Raw genomic sequence first — 22623 nt, 5'->3', positions numbered from 1 at the left:
TCCTCACTGGCATCACTTCAACAGACAGCTCCTGTGTTGTGGTTAAACAAACATGGTTCTGAGACCCTGTAAACCCCAGTGACGGGATATCTTGGTTGCAGTTTTGAATAGACGCCAGCCCAACATGGGACTACCTCCCTGTTTACAAATTTAATGGTGAATAGGTGGAGAGTATAGTGACTCACCTGTTCTTAGGAGGCGGGATGTTGAGTAAAAGGTTTTTGTGGGACTTACTTCCCGTTTTAACCAGATTCCCAAGGTCTCTGAAACCCTCACAGTAAAGGTGATGAGTAGAATTAAATCTATCCGGTAACCAACCAGGTGAGTCAGAAGGAGGACTGCAGCAAACTTACTGCTTTGCATTTCCACCAGTCTCTACCCCATGCTCTGCCCTATCCACTGTTTCCTCTAACCTATACATACCCTTCCTTCCCACGATCTCTCCCCTTATCACTCTTACCATGGACCTTACCTGTTTTCTACTCTGTTACCATGAACTTGCCCACAGGTGTTCCTGACAGCCTGTCCATCATGGTCAAGATAACATCACAGACAAAAAAAAATGTCCACCCTGCAGTCACTTTCTGCAGACATTCAGAAAACCCATATGGGCAGTGTCCTGTATGTACTTCTTCATTTCCCTCTTTCTTCTCCCATTCCCTAATTATCAAGGTCAGTAACTTTTGCTCCCCTACTTTGAAGAATGCTTCCCACCACTTGTGGTGTAGTTAGCAGAGCTACTGCCTCACTTGGTTCAATCCTGACATTTGATGCTGTTTGTTTGTCTGGAATTTTCATGTTCTGCTTGTGACCAATTTCCTCCCATGTCCCTAAGACTTGCAGGTTGAGTTGTTAAGTTAATTGGCTACTGTAAAATCACTGTAGTGGATGGGTATATGGATGGGATCGAAAGGAAAATTGAAATGGGATTAGTCTAGGTGGTGCTTGATGGTCAGCTTAGACTTAAGGGGCTGAAATCATATTTCTTTGCTATATGATTCAATGGCTGTGTTTCCTGCTTGTATTTCAGCATCATTGGATATTTCCTTTTGCTCTGATTTCTATTTTTCCCTTTTTTCTGCGCTTGAAGCAACTCATAGCTATGTTAAAGGACAACATAGCCATAATCTTAAGGCATGTGGTGTTGCTAACTGCAGTTCTGTTTTGAGTGGTTGAATGACTTTGCACACCCTTTTTCTTACATGGTTGACTGGAATCATTAATTTGTGGCCATATTCACTGTGGTCAGAGTTGTTGCTGGAAGATAACTTGAAAAAGACTATATTCCAGGAAATCCTTTGATAAAGCAGAAAATATTGAGGCATAAAGGTAGATAAAGGAGTACTGTGGGCAGTTTTGGTCTCCTTATTTAAGAAAGGATGTGCTGACGTTGGAGAGGGTACAGAGGAGATTCACTGGAATGATTCCGGGAATGAGAGGGTTAACATATGAGCAATGTTTGCCCGCTCTTGGACTGTATTCCTTGGAGATTAGAAGAATGAGGGAGGACCTCATAGAAACATTTCGAATGTTGAAAGGCATGGACAGAGTGGATGTGGCAAAGTTGTTTCCCATCATGGGGGAGTCTAGTACGAGAGGGCATGACTTAAGGATTGAAGGGCGCCCATTCAGAACAGAGATGCAAAGAAATTTTTTTAGCCAGTGGGTGGTGAATCTATGGAGTTTGTTGCCATGGGCAGCAGTGGAGGCCAAGTCATTGGGTGTATTTAAGGCAGAGATTGATAGGTATCTGAGTAACCAGGGCATCAAAGGTTATGGTGAGAAGGCGGGGGAGTGGAACTAAATGGGAGAATGGATCAGCTCATGATAAAATGGCGGAGCAGACTCGATAGGCTGAATGGCTGACTTCTGCTCCTTTGTTTTATGGTCTATAATACAGATCACATTCCCGTGCATCACAGGACTGTGTCAGAGACACCCTTTCATGTATTAGTGCAAAAGGTAGGTCAACAGTAATGTTATATCCTGCCTTGGACCATGGAAAAGATGCAAAATAAAATCTGATGAGTGATTCAATAACTCTTTGCTGAGTGCTGCTGCCAAAGTTGATCTGTACACTTTATTACAGAACACTTTTATTGGTGTGACTCTAAGTGTTTATTAGGAAATGTGCAGCGATGAAAATGACATATCTATTTGGAAGAACTATTCAGGCAGGATCTAACATTTTGTATTCCACTGTGTGTTTCTTGCAGTGGCTTCTTTAATAATGCTGTTTTTATCATCACACAGCTAACCATAAGAGAAGCACTAACAATTGTCAGTGTGAAATACTTCAGATTTTCTTAAGTAAGATCAGCACAAAAATTTGTAAATACCTTTTTCTGTTTTGCCTTTAGCTTAACTTCAATTACCTCAAATTACTCTTGTCACAATCACAGTTTTAGTGGTTGCAAATAACAGAAACTCATTTGCAAATACAGTCCACCCACTGTCCTAACTTTAGACTGCATATGTAATTGAGGTTTGCTTGCAGAATTGAGTTGTATTCTCACAATGAGTGCACAGGGTGAACTATGGCAGAAACCAGTCAATAGACCAGTACCTTTGTCTGTATGAAATGTCAGTCACTTTTTATGAAGGTGTTTTTGAACAAGAAAAATGATTATTTTCTGAGTAACTAACACTAAAGACACATAAACCACATTCTCTGAAGTGATAGGCATAGAATTAACCTGCTGTTAAGTACTGATTGATGTTTGTGAATTATTTAATCTTGCAGAATTTTTATGCTGGTAAATTAAAAAGTATGGAATTTTAATTTCTAAGAAAATGCTACTTATTATGTAATGCCCACTGTAGTGAACTAACCACTAAAGTGAGAGCCCTCTTTACTATTGGTAGTACTGCGAGCTTTGCTATACACAATCCCAAGACTGCAGAACCAAAGTCTGAGCAAACACTTTGGCAGTTTATTATCTTTTTCAAAAAAAAAGTCACATCCATTTGTGCAGATAGTCCTCAGAAATGCACTGAAACAGCAACATGGGTTAGGTGCTTCATGTTTCTTGTGTGGATATTTGATACTTACATTTCTGATTACGAGGCATATATATTACTGCACTGAACATGTGCTGCTTGTGGTGCAGATGATATACGTCTGAAAACTGACCTGAATTCACTTTAATCATAGTCAATATGAAACACACAAGCTGAGTCATTCAAAGTTCAAAGTAAATTTATTATCAAAGTACCTATATCTCACCATATACAACCCTGAGATTCATTTTCTTGCCGGCATTCAAGAAATACAAAGAAATACAATCAAATCAATGAAAAACTACACACAAAGCTCGACAACCAAGCAATGTGTTGAAGAAGACAAACTGCATATTATAAATAAATAATGCTGAGAACGTGAATTGTAGAGTCCTTGAAAGTGAGTCCATAGGTTGTGGGAACAGTTCAGTGATACGGCATTTGAAGTTGTCTGAAGTTATTCCCTCTGGTTCAAAAGCCTGATAGCTGAGGGATACTAATTGTTTCTGGATCTGGCAGTGTGAGGCCTGTGGCTCTTGAGGCAGCAACGAGAAGAGATCATGCAGATAGGAGGAAATCTGCAGATGCTAGAAATTCAAGCAACACACACAAAAAATGCTGGTGAACGCAGCAGGCCGGGCAGCATCTATAGGAAGAGGTACAGTTGACGTTTCAGGCCGAGACCCTTCGTCAGGTAGAGAGCATGACCTGGGTGTGTGTGTCCCTGATGATGGATGCTGCTGTCCTGCGACAATGCTCCATGTAGATGTGCTCAGTGGTGGGGAGGGCTTTATCTGTGATGGACTGGGCTGTTTCCACTAATTTTGTAGGATTTTCCATTCAAATGCGTAGGTGTTTCCATACCAGGCTGTGATGTAGCCAGTCAATATACTCTGCACCACGCATCTATAAAGTTTGTCAAAGTTTTAGATGTCATCTTTGCAAACTTCTAAGGAAGTAAAGGCAATGCTGTGCTTTTTTCATAATTGCACTTATGTGCTGGGTACAGGGTAGGTCCTCTGAAATGATAACACTGAGGAATTTAGAGTTGCTGACCCTCTCCACCTCTGATCCTCTTGAGGACTGGCTCATGGGCCTTGGGTTTCCTCTCCTGAAGTCAATAATCAGCTCCTTGGTCTTGTTGACATCGAGTGTTGTTGTGGAACCACTTAGTCAGATTTTAAGTCTCCCTCTTAAATACTGATTCATCATTAATTAAATTTGTCCAACAATAGTGGAGTCTTCAGCAAACTTAAACATGACACTGGAGCTGTGCTTAAACTCATAGACATAAGTGTAAAGTGAGTAGAGCAGGGGGCTAAGCACACAGCCTTGTGGTGCACCTGTGCTGATGGAAATTGTGGAAGGGATTTTGATACCAATCCAAACTGACTTGGGGTCTGCACGTGAGGAAAGTGAATTGCGCAAGGAGGTATTCAGGTAAAATCTTGCAGCTTATTGATTAGTTTTGAGGGAATGAAAGTATTGGATACCAAGCAGCAGTCAATAAAGAGAATCCTAATGTATGCAACTTTGCTGTCCAGGTGTTCCAGGTTTGAGTGAAGAGCCAATAAAATGGCATCTGTTGCGTCGATGGTCAAATTGGAGCAGATAAGGTCCCTTCTCTGGCAAGAGATGATTTGTTTCATCACCAATCTCTCAAAATACTTCATTGCTGTTGATATAAATGCCACTGGATGATAGATTACCACATCTTCTTAGTTCAGTGTTGAAGTGTGAATTTATCCACACCGGTTCAAGGATCCCGATGGTTGAACTATTCCTGAACCAGTGGATAGCTTCACTCACCACAACTCATTTTACCTGCCAGCTTAGCCATCAGGAAGTAAAGCGTGCTACCCTGGAGAATATACTGAGCTGAGCACCATGGCTAGTGCAAACTTCATCTAAAGTTCAGATGTTACACATCCTATTTGACCTGAACCCAACACTTGTAATTGAGTCCCAAACAACTCAGGTCAATTAGACAGACTCTGTTGGTTACAGCTTTTGAAGAGTTTTTTGAAGGGTTGCTTGTTCCACCCTGAAGGTGTGTAGCTTAGACTCATCTATTCTCTCATATATTGTGCGAGTCAAACTCCAATTACACATTACACATATAAGGTAATTATTAACATTTCAAAGGAATGATAGTGTAAAGCCTTGAAATTACGCCCCTGAAATGTTAATTCTTATCTTATATGTACAGTGTGTCACTGAAGTTTGGCTTGCACAATAGTTGAAAATATTCTGGTGCCCGCTCCAAGCAACAGTCCATCATTCACATGGTTTTTCATCTGATTTTCTCTCCTGGACTGTTAGCCTTGCTCAAGGGGTAGCAGGTGTTTTTATATAAAAGGAATCTGATATCTCTGCTTATTTTCAGTACAGCTTGTGACATTCTATTTGTTTTCCAGTTGAAACCTTATTTCTTATAAAGATTTTCAGACTACGCTTACACCTTTCCACACTGCTAGAAGCTTCTCCGTGATCAAATTTTCCCATAGGATTTTTCTTATCTTTTCTTAGGTTAATTAGGTGGAATCTCACTTGGATAGGATGGTGAAGAAAGCTTCTGGTATGCTGGCCTTTATTAATCAAAGCATTGAGTATAGGAGTTGGGATGTAATGTTGAAATTTTACAAGGCATTGGTGAGGCCAAATTTGGAGTATTATGTACAGTTTTGATCACCAAATTATAGGAAAGATGTCAACAAAATAGAGAGAGTACAGAGAAGATTTACTAGAATGTTACCTGGGTTTCAGCACCTAAGTTACAGAGAAAGGTTGAACAAGTTGGGTCTTTATTCTTTGGAACGTAGAAGGTTGAGGGGGCACTTGATAGAGGTACTGAAAATTATGAGGGGGATAGATACAGTTGACGTGGATAGGCTTTTTCCATTGAGAGTGGGGGAGATTCAAACAAGAGGACATGAATTGAGAGTTAAAGGGCAAACATTTAATGGTAACGTGAGAGGGATCTTCTTTACTCAGAGAGTGGTAGCTATGTGGAACGAGCTTCCTGCAGAAGTGGTTGAGGCAGGTTCGATGTTGTCATTTAAAGTTAAATTGGACAGATGTATGGACAGGAAAGGAATGGAGGGTTATGGATCTGCATGCAGGTCGGTGGGACTAGGTGAGAATAAGAGTTCGGCACGGACTAGAAGGGCCGAGATGGCCTGTTTCCGTGCTGTAATTGTTATATGGTTATTTGGTTATGTGGTTATATGGTTGATTGGTCACATGGGTGTAATTGGGTGACATGGGTTTATTGGACCAGAAGGGCCTGTTACCATGCTGTATTTCTAAGTTAAAATGAAATTAAATAAGTGTTCACTTGCAAAATGCTGGACCGTTATTTCCCTCTGAGAGAGAGGAAGAATGGTTTGGCTGACTGTGCAACACAGGATGAATATAGGTATTAGTCATTGTAAGGGAGAGGTAAACATAACTTTGTAGCAAGCAGTTAAGTGCAAACCTTCTCAATATTGTAGCAACCAGAGGCATATGGCAATCTCAAGGAAGAAGTAAATAAAAAGCAGGGGTACCAGAATATGTGAAAGGTTTTTATAGACCAATTGTGGAAAGCAGCTGCATTTGTTATTTAAATCACAATTAAACAAAGCAAAGGCTAATATGAAGCCACTGAGGAGTGCCAGAAGATATGAAGTTTAATAGAGAGCCCATAAAATAGTAGAGTAGGTGCTAATCTCTCTTTGTTGTTTTGATTTAATTATGATTTTTAATTAGAGTTTCTAGAGTGAATGAAAAAATTGCTGCTCTCCTATATGGTTGTGAAGCTGTTTAAGAGAAGACACGTTCTTCATTAATTCATATCAATTCATTTTAGGAATGATGACCATAATTCTGCCTTATGCTGTCATGAACGAGAAGACATGTATAAACCAAAATGTAATTGTGCAAAAATGGCCACTCACAAGTGAAAGCATTGATAATTACTACATTTTAGAATCTCTTGTGAACGATTGAATTGAAGGATGTCAATGCTGGGAATAAAATCCATTTTCTTTACAAGGACTCACATGGATTATTTGCAGTGAACTGGAACTTTAACAAGTCCTCAGACAGGAGAGTCATGATGCTTGTTACCTGGCACATAGGAACACACACTTTAAACAAATGTGCTGATTCTATGTTTCAGCCTGAAACATCAACAGTTCCTTTGCCTCCTTTGGATGTTGCCAGCAGTTTCTTTTTTGCTCTGAATTTCTGCATCTCCAGTCTATCATGTTATCATTTTGAGGCAGTTCCCAATTCAACAACTTCAGTTATGTAATAAATTAGTACATTTTATGCAACACATTCAATTCTCTGATTGTCTTTTAATTCAATCTTTTTTAAGATGATACACAGTGCAATAATATATATTCAGAGGCCACTTTATTAGGAGAACCTGTATACCTACTCATTAATGCAAATATCTAATCAGCCAATCAATGCATAAAAGCATGTAGACATGGTCAAGAGGTTCAATTGTTGTTCAGGCCAAAGATCAGAGTGGTAATGAAATGCAATATAATTGACTTTGGCCGAGGAATAATTGATGGTGTCATACAGAGTGCTTCTCAGAAACTGCTGATGTCTTGGGATTTTAACACACAACAATTCTGAACGAGGTTAGGGACAGAATCAGATGCATGTCAACCCTGACATGGTTTGCAGGGCCATTACTTCCGACAAAGCGAAACTGAACATCATGAATGGCAGACAGAAGAAAATCTGCAGATGCTGGAAATCCGAGCAACACAAACAAAATTCTGGAGGAACTCAGCAGGCCAAGCAGCATCTATAGAAAAGAGTACAATTGATGCTCCGGGCTGAAACCCTTCGGCAGAACTGGGAATGGAAAGTAGAATTAAAATGGGTGGCCACTGGGAGATCCCGCTAGTTCTGGCAGACAGAGCATAGATGTTTGAGTGGTGTCACAACAATAACCTTACACTCAACCTGAGTAAAACCTGAGAGCTGATTGTGGACTTCAGAAAAGGTAAGAGGAGGGAACACACCAGTTCTCATAGAGGGATCAGAAGTTGAAAGAGTGAGCAATTTCAAGTTCCTAAGTGTGAGTATCTCTGAGGATCTATACTGGGCCCAACATATCAATGCAGTTACAAAGAAAGTACAATAGAGGGTATATTTCATAAAGAGTTTGAAGGGATTTGGTATATCACCAAAGACACTCAAAAATTTCTACAGATGTACAGTGGAGAGCATTCTAACTGGCTGCATCACCGTCTGAGATGGTGGAGGGGGGAGGGGAATGCACTGCACAGGATTGAAATAGGCTGCAGAAAATTGTAAACTCAGTCAGCTCCATCATGGGCACTAGCTTCCCCGGCATCCTGGACATTTTCAAGGAGTGATGCTGTAAGAAGGCAGCATCCATCATTAAGGACCTTCATCACTCAGAAGATTCCCTCTTCTCCTTGCTACCATCATGGAGGTGGTACTGGAGCCTGAAGGCATACACTCAACGATTCAGGAACAGCTTCTTCCCCTCTATCATCATATTTCTGAATGCACATTGAACTATCACTTTTTTGCAATATTTATTTAATTTAACTTTATAAATATATATTATTTGAATTCACAGTTTTTATTGTTATGTGTTGCAATGCACTGCTGCTGCATAACAACAAATTTCACAACATATGCCAATGATATTAAACCTGATTCTGTTTCTCGAAAGTTTACAATGAAAGGTGCGAAAAACAAAACAAAACATCTAGTGAGCAGCAGTTATGTTTGCAAAAGAGCCTTGTTAATGAGAGAGGTCAGCGGAGAATGGCTAGACTTGTTCAATTTGTCAAGAAGATGACAGTTACTCAGATAACAATGAAACACAACAGTGGTCTGCAGAAGAGCATCTGTGAATGCACAACATGTCGGAACTTTAAATGGATGGGCTGCAGTAGCAGAAGACCATGGACATACACTGAGTGGCCACTTTATTAGATACAGGAGGTAGATTACAAAGTAGCTGTTGAGTGTAATTTCCAGTGATAATTTCATGGGAGTGTAGCCCTCAGTGAGTTGGAAGGGAGGAGAGAAAGTGGGGTCATGATGTGTTAAGAAGAGAGTTGGAATCAGCATTCATGAGCTGATGACACAACATTTGTAGGCTGTATCTCGGGTAATAATGAGTTTGAGTACAGAGAGAAAATTAAGAACCTGGTGGCATGGTGCGAAGACAATAACCTATTCCTCAACGTCAGCAAGACAAAGGAATTGGTTGTTGACTTCAGAAGGAGTAGCAGACAGCATGACCCAATTTACATCGGTGGTGTGCAAGTGGAACAGGTCAAAAGCTTTAAGTTCCTTGGGTTCAATATCACAAATGACCTGACTTGGTCCAGCCAAGCAGAGTTCACTGCCAAGAAGGCCCACCAGCGCCTTTACTTCCTGAGAAAGCTGAAGAAATTTGGCCTGTCCCCCTAAAACACTCACTAATTTTTATAGATGCACTGTAGAAAGCATTCTTCTAGGGTGCATCACAACCTGGTATGGAAGTTGTCCTGTCCAAGACCGAAAGAAGCTGCAGAAGATCGTGAACACGGCACAGCACATTACACAAACCAATCTTCCGTCCGCGGACTCACTTTACACCGCACGCTGTTGGAGCAGTGCTGCCAGGATAATCAAGGACACGACCCACCCAGTCAACACACTTTGCGTCCCTCTTCCCCCTGGGAGAAGGCTCAGGAGCTTGAAGACTCACACAGCCAGATTTGGGAACAGCTTCTTTCCAACTGTGATAAGACTGCTGAACGGATCCTGACCCGGATCTGGGCCGTACCCTCCAAATATCCAGACCTGCCTCTCAGTTTTTTTGCACTACCTTACTTTCCATTTTTCTATTTTCTATTTATGATTTATAATTTATTTTTAAATATTTATTAATTTTTACTATTTTTGATATTTACTAATTTTTACTACTTTTAATATTTTTAATATTTACTATCAATTTGTAATTCAGGGAGCGGGAGGCGCAGAATCAAATATCGCTATGATGATTGTACATTCTAGTACCAATTGTTTGGCGACAATAAAGTATAAAGTATAATAAAGTATAAAGGATCTGAGCTATTTCTGATCAATCAGTTTGCAGATAATTGGCATTTTATTGAACTGAGATTTATAGATTGCCTGCAGTGATTGTATTTCAAATTCTTCTTTGACTTCAAAGCACATTGTGACATTTTAAACTTGTGGCAGTGACGACTGAGTTGTTAGCCTTTCTTTCTTCAGAGAAGCTGGCATTTGGGAGCAATGGCTCCAATTATCCTTCAGTGTGCCCAGAAAAACATGGCTCAGGAAACAGGCTGCAGCTGTGGAGTTTATGGGAGCTCCCATTAAGGTAAGGCTCTGGAATGTTGGTTTAGCTTGCTGGGGATTTTTGGAACCTTGTCGTGTCTCTTTTGGCTGAAGTCGGGAAGTGTTTAATGCAGTGGGAGAGCTTACTTTTGGCTGCAGCTTCTCTGTTTTATTTGAGTTGTCACCAGTATATATCTGAAGATAGGTGTTAAGGATTGTTTGAAGTGTGGCATCCTTCAGGAGCTAAGGAATTTCAAGGAATTTCATTGCACCTTGGTGCCTATGGCAATAAGCTAATCTGATTTTGAATATGTCAATAATACAAATGTGGAACAGTCTTCATGAACTATTTTAAGATGAAAGTTATATGCAGTAATCAGTTTTGAAATTAATAATGCAGCTCATGGATAAGTACAGAGCTGGCTACTGGCTCACTGCAAGAGGCTTTGTGAGAAATGTAATTTGTAAATGCGCATTACCATGAGATACTACCATTTACTTTGGCCAAACTTAAGACAATCTTTTAGGTTCCTCTCAAGTAATTTGTTATGGATATTAGCATGCCTCAGTGTTTAAGTGCATAAATTTCATATCTTCAAATTGGGATTATTTTCCTAAAAATTCAGGCTTAAGGGGAAACCCACTTAATATTGCTTCAGCTGCCATTCAGGATTTAAGTCTTCAGGTTTTGTAAGAGAAAGCCTTTGCCGGGGTTGCTATTATCTTATCCAACTGTGCAGGTGAGGATAATATGATTTTGAGGCCAGAAAGAGCAATGGAGATATCTCTAACACAAGAGATTCTGCGGATGCTGCAGCATACACAAGATGCTGGAGAAACTCAGCAGGGCGTGCAGCATCTTTGAAAATGAATAAACTGTCAATGTTTGGGGCCGAGACTTTTCATCAGGACTGAAATGTCAACTGTTCATTCATTTTCATAGCTGCCACCTGACCTGCTGAACTCCTTTATCATTTTGAGGAGATCTCTCTTATGGACATCAGCACTGATATCTTTGGGCCATTTACAAGAGTAATTTCACATGTGGACTTTTTGGCCACTGCCAGCATTCTCAGGTCTGCTCAAGCTTTGTGGGTTCCCTGACCGTCCATAAATAAAGACCTAAACCTTCAGTTGCTTTCTCCACAGTGGGAGCCAGGCACAATTAATGGTAATAAATGTCAAAATTCAATCTCGATCTCAAGATTATCAGTCCTTGGGCCTGTACAATCTGTCACAGGGGATCAGTTTCTACAGCCTGTGTACTTGGTTCTGGGAATAATCAAATATTTGAACCATGAGGTGGTAGCCTTCAGTCACTTTCTTACTGAGTACACAGCACACTCTCCTGCAACAGTAATACACAGAGATAATTAAATTTGTGATTCTTGCTTTCTACATGATATGTTCAGGATGTTTGCTTTACCCTTTGATCGTCACTAATCAAAATAATGGGCTGCTATTGAACAAACAAAGGCTGGATAAATATTTATTTATTGATATACACACATTCTTTTTCTCTCTCTCCTTTTTCTCCCTCTGTCCCTCTCACTAAATCCTTTGCCCATCCTCTGGGTTTTTTCCTCCCTCCCCCTTTTCTTTCTCCCTGGGCCTCCTGTCCCATGATCCTCTCATATCCCCTTTGCCAATCAACTGTCCAGCTCTTGGCTCCATCCTTCACCCTCCTGTCTTCTCCTATCATTTTGGATCTCCCCCTCCCACTTTCAAATTTCTTACTAGCTTTTCCTTCAGTTAGTCCTGACGAAGGGTCTCAGCCCGAAACGTCGACTGGACCTCTTCCTAGAGATGCTGCCTGGCCTGCTGCGTTCACCAGCAACTTTGATGTGTGTTGCTTGAACTTCCAGCATCTGCAGATTTTCTCGTGTTTGCTGGATAAATATTCTTTGGTTGCCATAAAAGATTCTGCTTAAATAAATTTTATTGAAATGTCTCATTCCACCAAATCCTCACTCACCATTAGACATGCAAACACTATCCATTCTCCTACACTGTTCGATACACAGTGAGAGATTATTCTGGGTTTATGAAACTATGGATAGCATATATTAATTAAAATGAGAAACAATCTTCATGAAATTACATTTGTTCATAATTTAACAGCATGAACAAAAAAGCTATTAAAACCTATCACCTGGGTGTGGGACATTTTGATATTGTACCATTGAAACTATGCAGGGAAGGCAATCAGTGTTCATGTCAATTGATGGCTATTGAAAACTGAATTTTACAAAGTGTAAATCAAGGAAGGCATTACAGTAGATAGTCATCTCTTGTATTAATGCACCATTAAAGGTGTTTTGTCATTTAATATTCTGGCTAATTGTATATTTGGGTAGTCATCCCTCAACACTGTAATGAATGTGGTATATTTTAATCATTAGTATTTAGTAATTAAAGGGTGTCTGCTGGTTGGGAAGTGTTACTATTGTAATTCTGTAAAGTTTACCTATCTATATTCAATATGTTTAAGCTTCATTTTGTTAAATTCATAATATTATAGCTATTAAAACTGTAGTGAATTGTTTATTTGGAGAAACAAGAGATCACAGATACTGGAATCTGGTGTAATAAATAATGTACTAGAGGAACTCAGCAGGTCATGGAAGATTTCAATATCATTCTGCCCACAGATGCTGCTTGATCCTCCGAGTTCCTCCAGCGGATTGTTTGTTAATTGTTTATGTCAGGGCACTGGAGCGGGAATCCAATCACAGATCCAGTACTGCACACACAATGATATTAATTGCATAACAAACCCAAGGTGCAAACAAAGTCAGCATCAAGATACAGGCAGAGATCAAAACATCCAGAGAAATTCAAAAACCAGAATTGGGAAAAAGGTAGAGCCAATATTCAGACAGAAAGAGTACAGATACAAATGCTGGAACAGCTCAGGAAAATTCACCAGCACAATCTGGCAACAAGTAGATGAAAACACAGGACTGAAATACACTGAGCAATAAACAGAGAGGCAGATGACAGGTGGAGCACAATGAGACACAGGTGGCAGCAATACAGGTAATAATGAGAAGCAGATGAGAGACAGAGTACTCAGTAATACAGGGGCCGGAGTAGAGCAGGAGAACATGGCAATAGAAAACCACAGCTAGGGGGAAAACGCACAGAAGGAGAGTTCATATGGAGGTACTGACAGCTTATTGTTGTCTATGTGTTCAAAGTATAAAGATTTTGTGTAATAATCTGTTCTATTAAATCAAAACTTTCATATCTCCATTCATAGCTTCTATGTATTTCAGTTTAGTCAGTTACAATATTTGGGGGCTCTCCTGTGATGTATTTAGGACCAATTATGTGGCCAGCAACATCACCAATCAAAGGTGCTACACCTATGTCAAAGTGTAGCACCTATCCTTAGCTCTGTACAACAACCATGGGATCACAAAGTATCAAGGGACATAGTGGAGTAGATTTGCAATTTAGTGTGAGAGGTGTGTTTGCATGATCTGTATTCCTTTCAACCAAAAGCACTCATAAAACTGGCACTTATTTCTGACTGGCTGTTTAATTTGTTTCAAGATATTGTTCAGTCTGTTCAGTATGTAAAATATAGTTATCTGTTGTGTAATTAAATGCACCAAACTTTCTGATGTAGCCAGCCATTTCTGCTTTTTTAAAATGATTATCATCACTAGGTACTCACTCTTAATGAACCTGTGGATTCTTCCTTTTGTTGTCTTTTTTTTAAACTTGAATGTCTCTGCATGTGCTGCGTTGTTTATTTACTTGACTTCATTGCTGTGCTTTTAAAAAACTTGAGTGTCTCATTGCACTTCAACAGATCTGTTTCGAGATCCCTCATCAGCACTGTTATGTTTTGTAACTTCAAAACATAACACCAATTCAAAAGAAGACATAGGAGTCCAGAATGTGAGCCTACCTTCGTGTTTTACTTTAAGGCACACACAATCACACGGTAGCATCATGATGTATACAATTCATTAATTTTTTTTGTTTAGCATAAGGAATTATGCAACCAAGAAAGAATGCTTAACCAAACAATATATTTACAAGATTATTCAAATATTACTGAAATAGTAAATGCATGACAAAAGCCCAGCAATCTCATCTGGAATAGGAATTGGAACCAGAATTTGTTTTATTATTGTCACACATACCGAGGTAATGTGAAAAAACTTGTCCTGCTTACTGTGCATTATGCAGTGTACAGCGATAGTACAAGGTAAAATGATAACAGAAAGTAGAATGAAATACAACAGCTATAAAGAAAGTGCAATGCATGTAAATAATCAAGTGCAAGATCATGATGAGGTAGATTGTGAGGACAAGAATCCATCTTAGCATACTAAGGAACCATTCAATAGTTTTATATTGGTGGGTTAGAAGCTGCCTGTGATTCTCATGGTTCATGCTTTCAGGCTTTTGTATCTTCTGCCCGATGGGAGAGGGGAGAAGAGAGAATGTCTGGAGTGGATGGGATCTTTGATTATGTTGTCTGCTTTACTAAGGCAGTGAGAAGTAAAGAGCAGAGGTTGGTTTCTATGATTGCCAAGACTCTTTCATGGCCCCTCCTGGATTTCCTAATTCTATTCTTAAATTCTTTTCTGGCTTTCTTGTAATCATCAAGAGCTCTGCTTGATTTCAGCTTTTTAAACATTACATGCATTTTCTTTTCCATCCTTGCTAAATTCACTACCTGTCTTGACAGCCAAGGTTCCCTTACCTTGCCAGACTTGTCCTTCCTTCTTACTGGAACATACTTGTCCTGTTGGTGTTCAATCATCCTCTGCATGTCAGGTGTGGACTTGTCCAAAACAGCTGTTCCCAATTAACTCTCACTAGTTCCTGCCTAATACTCTCATAATTTGCTCTGCTCCAGTTAAATACTTTCCCGCAAGGTCCATACTTATCATTATCTACCATTATCTATAGCTATCTTAAAACTTAAGGAGTTGTGGTCACTGCTCCCTAACTGCCCACCCACTGGAAAGTCAGTTACCTGGCCAGGCTCATTACCCAACACCCGGTTTGTGAGTGTGTTTGTGTGTTTTAAGAGTAAGTTTGAAACTTCGGAGCTTTATGAAGAAAGGGAATCATGATTTCAGTGACACAGAAGTGGGAGATCACAGAGCACGTGTTCTCTGGTGTTAAGCATGTGCTGAATTTTTTCGCTTCTCTTGTGTTTTGCTAATATAGCAATTAGCGTATTGAGATATTTGGTGGAGAGGTTACATCCAGCCGTATCTGTTGAAATGATATTGATTGAGGTCAGACAGAGGCAGGCCAGGAACCCTGATGACTCCAGCCAGCCCCTGACACTACCACTGTCCATAAAACATTCACCCCTGGGGAGGAGCAGAGCATTTTGTCTAGGCTGTCCTCACTGAGAATTATGTATGGGAATGCAGAATTCCGTCACAAGATGGAAGAAATGTTTGAAATTCACCAGATGCTCCGAGAAGGTATAAATGTGTGGTTAAAGTTGAATGTCTCTGGAATATGTGCGGCAGTATGGCATGGGGTTGCAGAAACTGTGGAACTGCCAGTAAGGAAGGGAGATGTCACTACTTTTAAGGCGGAAGTAAGGTACTGAGTCGGGGAAGTGAAAGTAATTGAGGAATGATAAGTCAGTCATTTTGAGAGTTGTTGAGCCTGTTGTTGAAGCATAAATATTAGGCCTATGAGGAATACTCGGGGCCGGACAATCAGGCAGGGATGATCCTGTCTTTTTGAACATGCTGAAGGAAGACCTGAGTTCTGCTCATCAGGATTTTGGGATAGCTGTGGGATCAACCTATCCCATGGTGGCATATTTCAGGCTGAGGAGAGAGACTAGAGGAAGGGGAAGAGAAGTCACAAGGTGGCTGTAGTGGATGTAGTTGCTGCACGGACACAGCAGACTTACTTTGTGCACCATTAAATGCAGCACTCAGCAAGGGAGTGTCAGAGTAGATGCAGAAAGATAAAGGAGATGATAATGTTATAGATGTGGTCTTCCAGACCATGGTTGGAGACAGTGTCCTAATGAAGGTGAAGAGCTACTCACCAAAACAGGCAAAAACTACAACAGTGCCCCCACCCCTGCCCTATCTCATTGCCGATCAGATTATAGAGCTTGAGAGGACAGTATCCAGGTCAGACAAATGGTTGCCATTTACTCCATTGCCAGTGCTGGTCACCTACAAAATATAAAAGAGGCTTATTAGAGTTCCAGAAATATGCTCTTTTAGTGGACATGGGTCTTTAGTATAATTAACTGATCTACCCTTACTTAAACTACTAACCAGGCCAGGGAGTAAAACAGTGAGTGCAGAGAGAAGTGAGGCTTGGCATCTTGAGATAGAGGGAGTTTTGCTTCCAGTAGACTTTGGGTATGCCTAAACAATGAGGATTGTGTCCTGTACAGACAGTAAGTCAGGCAGATGCTATCAGAGAATCAGGAAAAGGATATATTATGTGGATGAGTCACAGTTAGCAGACATGTAAAATCCACAGAGCCGACAGCCGCCCCAAACAGGAACAGGAGACAGGACAACATGTGTGAATTATGTCAGGTGGTCTCAGAGGTAGGGGCCAAGCACAAACAAGAGCTATTAGGAGGAAAGTGGCTGCCTGCAAAGGTAACAATAGTTAAAGTAAAGGCATGTTAGAAAAGGGAAAATAAGGAGCAGAATGAGAGTGAGTGGGTGGATCACAGTGCAAAAAAACAGCAGAAGGAGAAATTGTGAGAGTTGTGAGAAGAATGACTGAAATTAACTTAATGAAATTATATGGGAAAGTGAAGGACCGCTGCAGCCAGCTTAAAAATGCAGAGGGACTGAGGAAAACAGCAGCAACCGATTTCTGATCAGACCGGACCAGATGAGGGTGACCAATTCATAGCAGGGCACCTGCCTGAAAAAGCAGGGTTCGCTCCCAGGTGGATAGGACCACTGGTAGTGCTCCTGACGCATAACACTGGTGTCCGTGTGAAGATCCAGCAAGACAGCCAATGGAAACACTGGACTCTGGTTCTTACCTCACTTTCTTCTTATCCACACAGGGAGACCAAGAGATGAAATTAACCCACTAATGTTGTCATTGTTGAGAACTGAAATGATGAATACCAGTCACTCTCAGATCAGCAGTTCCATAATGCTCCATCTGATCTCCTTCCACCATCAGGTTCTCATCCTCATCAGTGCTTCAACCTCCATGATGACACCACCATCCATCAAACTATTCTCCTGAGAGCTCCAAACTATCCTTGGACTCTCTTCTGAAGACCTACCACTTCCTGATATCCAAATAACCCCAAAATATGATCTCCATTAGACTCTGAATGCCATCAGTTAGACCACCATCCTCCAACCTAGACCTCCTCCAACCACAGATGTCAACCTTTAGTCTGACTTCCATTTCTGATTGGATGCCTGATCATAATTCATTTTTATCCATGGTCAGACTTCCAACTGATCTCAGACTCTTGGTTGCAAATGGCAACATATTCTGTCATTGTGGGTGCTATGGTAGTGTAGTGGTTAGCATGATACTATAATGGTTCTGGGCGTTGGAGTTTGGAGTTCAATCCCGGCATCCTCTGTAAGGAGTGTCTGTACGTCCTCCCTGTGGAATGTGTGGGTTTTCTCTGGTTTCCTCCCAAGGTCCAAAAGGACATACTGGGTAGGTCATTGTGCAGTATATTTTCCTGTGACTGGGTTAGTGTTAGATCACAGTTATTAGGGGTTGTTGAATGCATAGCTTGAAGAATGAAACACACCTATGCATGCAGTCTATCTCTAAATAAATAAAATGAAAAATTTAGACACCCACCTAATGTTATAACATGAACATGTCCCAGCCACAGTTAGACTGATAATCACTACCAGATCCATATTATCTTTCCACAAACCATCCCCCGTTTACCCTAAGATTACCAACCCACTAAATTAACTTCATTGGAACATAGGCCTCTTTGGACCATCGACTATAATTGGATCCTTATACACTATTAGATACCCCCAATTATCTGGTCCCTGTACAAACCCTAACTAATGTGGAATCACTGTCAGATTCCACCTTATCCATCAGATCCCAATTGCAATAGAATACTTCACCATACTCAGATCCTGACTATCAACATATCTTCAGCCACCAGCAGAACACAGCCTACACTTAATTCATAGACAACCTCTGGCTCTCAACTATTGGGACATCACCTCAGTCATAACTTGAACACCGTTAAATACGCAGCACCATTAGAGCCCAAGCTATGACTGGAATCTCACCCGCCATTGGACACCAGGACCATGAACGTTCTTAATCTTACACAACCTTGGATTCTCTAAACTACCATTTAGATTCCTAACTACCATCAGATCTCCACCCACCATCATATCCCCAGCTACCTGGGGGGTGGTGTGATACTCAAGGTATGGAACATGTACGAGAGGATGAAGGATATTAATATGGCAGGAAAGGATGAAGCTCTTAGGATATTTGATTGAGAGAATGAGAAATTTATAATGGAGATGCACTGTAGATGGCACCAATGGGTGAATAAAATTTTACGCGAGTTAGAAAATAGGGAGAGTTGCGGATAAATAATGGAGGCATAAATGTAAGGTTGATCAAGAGTTGTGCAATAGTTGTGTTGTAAGCTATCAAAAATAGGTGAATAAGGGTTTGCCATAATTCTGTGCGACAGACATGACTATTAGGTGAACATCAATTAAGTCGAGGATTTGCAAGTTTCTTCCTGCTTGTGGAAATACTGAAACTTACTGTAAGATGACATATCATGTATCATTTCCTTGGAACCAAGCTATGAATACCATCATCGTTTTTTTTGGTGCGATGATCCATATAGAGACAAAGCTATATTGAGCCAACTACTTCCAAAATAATCCTGTGTAGCTCTGTAGTACACAATGAGTCTGTGACTCTGCTTGGTTGGTAGACAGCCCCTGATAGCAATCAGGGTTTGAAATCACAATGAAGTACAAGAAAAGTTTTTATTTTTATGACCGGTTATCTTGTCAAGTATCTCAATTAACTGGAAGAAAAGCTAAGCTTTTCAATGCGAACCTAACCTCCCACCTCTTCTGGTTGCTGATAGGCCTGGTTTTACTCCCCATTTGAAGTCCAAGAACATAATATCAATCGGGGTGAGATTTGCTGAAGCAGCCTCCAAACTCCAGAGACTGGGAGGTATCTTTTAGTTATAGTGAGAGCTTCTGCCTCTAGCGCCCTTTCAGGAAATGGGTTGGAGTCCTCTACAGTCTCCCAGGTGAAAAGACTTTTGCTTGAGTTCAAGTTCAGGTCGTTACGACATGCATCCAGCTTTTAGGGTTTGGTGACTCCAACTCTTCGGAGTATGGATAACCGGCACAGCCCCTTTAAAGATTTGGTCCACCCCACTAATTGAATGCCATGTTTCAGCTCCAGGATTTAATATTTGAAGAGCACCTGAACTGAGGTTCGGTGTTCAATCATCAGCTCAGTTTTGGGTTCTTGTCTAGTGTCTAGTTAAGAAAACTGCCTTCATTCCAGTCTCATATCACATCTCAGTTCCAGCCTCGGATACTCCAGCATTTGCATCCTAACCGTCCTTGCCTAGGTCTTCCATCACAGTACGGTTGAGCCAACATGGACCCAATGGGGTATCGGAGCCTTTCGTCAGCTTTGGCCAGCCACAGCGAGAAAATTTCAAGACAGAGCCTGGAGTTACATGACCTCCAGGTTGCCGTATGCCAGCTATTGCAGGGAGGAAGCTGACGGCTCTCAGGTGGGGCTGTTGGTCGCTGTATGGAGCCAGTCCATCTTCTGACCCCGGAGAGATTTGGCAGTGACCCGGGCCGTTGTTGTACCTTCCTTACTCAATGTTTATTGGTGTTTGAACTCCAGCCAGCCCGATACCCTATGTGCGGAAAGGTGGCCTTCTTGATCTCTCTCCTATCTGGGAAAGCCCTGGCCTGGGCCACCAACCATTGGAAGTGAAAGTCGGTGGAATTCATAGCTGCTATGAGGAGGCTGTTCTGTTATCCCACCTGAGCTAACCGAGCCTCGGACTGTCCGATAAAGCTGGATCAGGGCAGTCCGTCAACAGCCACCTATGCCATTGAGTTTCGGACTTCAGCCAGACAGAGTGGCTGGAACAGGGAAGCCTTAGTCACTCTACTGCTACGGATACTAATGGATGCCCTTGCCTTGGTGAAGGCAAATTTCAAGCTGGTAGAAGACTCTGAATGATCGGTCTATCCACCTTGATGATCTCATAGAGACTGGGCTAAGAAGTGGCAGATGGAGTTCAACCCAAATAATTGTGAAGTGGTTCATTTTGGTAGGTCAAACTTGAAGACAGAATATAGTATTCATGGTAAGACTCTTGACAGTGTGGAGGATCAGAGAGATTTTGGGTCCTTGTCCGTAAGACACTTGATGTTGCTGCACAGGTTGACAATGTTGTTAAGGAGGCTTATGGTGTGTTGGCATTCATCAACTGTGGGACTGAGTTCAAGAGCTATTAGGTAATGTTATAGTTATATAAGACGTTGGACAGACCCCCACTTCGAGCACTGTGTTCAGTTCTGGTCACCTTACTACAGGAAGGATGTGGATACTATAGTGAGAGTGTAGAGGAGATTTACAAGGATGTTGCCTGGATTGGAGAGCATGCCTTATGAGAATAGGTTGAGTGAACTTAGACTTTTTTCCTTGGAGCGACGGAGGATGAGAGCTGACCTGATAGAGGTATATAAGGTGATGAGCGGCATTGATCGTGTGGATAGCCAGAGGCTTTTTCCCAGGGCTGAAATGGCTAACATGAGGGGGCATCGTTTTAAGGTGCTTGGAAGTTGGTACAGAAGGGATGTCAGGAGTAAGTTTTCCGCACAGAGAGTGGGTGTGTGGAACGCACTGCCGGTGATGATAGTGGAGGCAGATACAATAGGGTCTTTTAGGAGACTCTTAGATAGGTACATGGAGCTTAGAAAAATAGAGGGCTATGCGGTACAGAAATTCTAGGCAGCTTGTAGAGTAGGTGCTCGAGATTTCTATGTTCTAAATACTCCCTTTCTCTGTAAGGTCCAACAGAATGGCAGATTTTCAACAGACCAAACCAAAATGAAGACAAAACAGCATTTGGGACAAGTTAGGGAAATGATAATAGAGAAGCATAAGTCTGGGGAAGGATACAAGATCATCTCAAAGGCACTGAACATACCACAGAGCTCAGTGCAGTCCATTGTGAAAAAGTGGAAAAATATGAAACCACACAGTCACACTGCCTAGGTCTGTATGTTCCTCCAAATTTAATTGCCGGAGATGAGCTTCATGGCTCCACAATCTCTAAGGCCTTGCACAAAAAGGGTATTTATGGGAGTGTAGCAAAGGAGAAGCCCTGACTGAAAAAAAACATATCCTTGCCTATGAAGACTTTGCAAAGCATCACTTAGAAGATATTGTAAAGATGTGGAAGAAGGTCTTGTGGTCAGATGAGACTAAAGTGAAACTTCTTGGCCTCAGCACTAAGTGGTATGTGTGGCATAAGTCTGTGTGCATCAGCCAGATAGCACCATCCCTACTATAATGTATAGTGGAGGTAGTATTAGGGTATGGGGATACTTTTCAGCACCAGAGACAGGAAATCTGGACAAGATTGATAGGAAGATGAATTCTGCTAAATACGAGAGATCCTGGATAAAAACCTGCTGGGCTCTGACAGAAAGATTAAACTGGGGAGGAAGTTCGTCTTTCAGCAGTGCAGTGACCCAAAGCACATTGCCAGAGCAATAATGAAATTGCATCCCAGAGGTCTGAAATAAGGAAATATCAGTTGTGGTGGTAAACTGGGCATCCCAGGCACTGATGAATGCCTGAACCACGCCTGCAGCCGTCATCAAGGCTAGAGGGTGGTATGATCCACCAGAGTAAGAAGGTGTGTGGAACTGTGGAGGATGGGGGAGAGAAGAGAACCAGCAAGGTCCACATCGACATGGTCAAACTGTCGCTGAGGGATTCAGAAGGTGCCAATGGTACCTGAACGTAACAGTTAACTTTTGCCTGTTAGCACTGCACACAGGCTGCAGTCCAAACAAGCATGTTTTTTTCTGAGGCTGTGTCAAACAAACTTCAGTAAAAATAGTTTCTGCGAGGCCTTCTGGTCTCCACTTTGCAGGCATGATGGGGCGACAGCGTCCAGTTGATATATTGCACAGGAGAGAAGCCCCAGTTTCACCAAAATTAATGTTCGCTCTTCACAGGCCTATGACTGCTGTTCGCTAAGTTTGGATCTCTAGGTCAGTAACA

This window comes from Mobula birostris, chromosome 8, assembly GCF_030028105.1.
Source record: "Mobula birostris isolate sMobBir1 chromosome 8, sMobBir1.hap1, whole genome shotgun sequence".
Classification (NCBI taxonomy): Eukaryota; Metazoa; Chordata; class Chondrichthyes; order Myliobatiformes; family Myliobatidae; genus Mobula; species Mobula birostris.
This window is presented reverse-complemented; position numbering follows the sequence as displayed.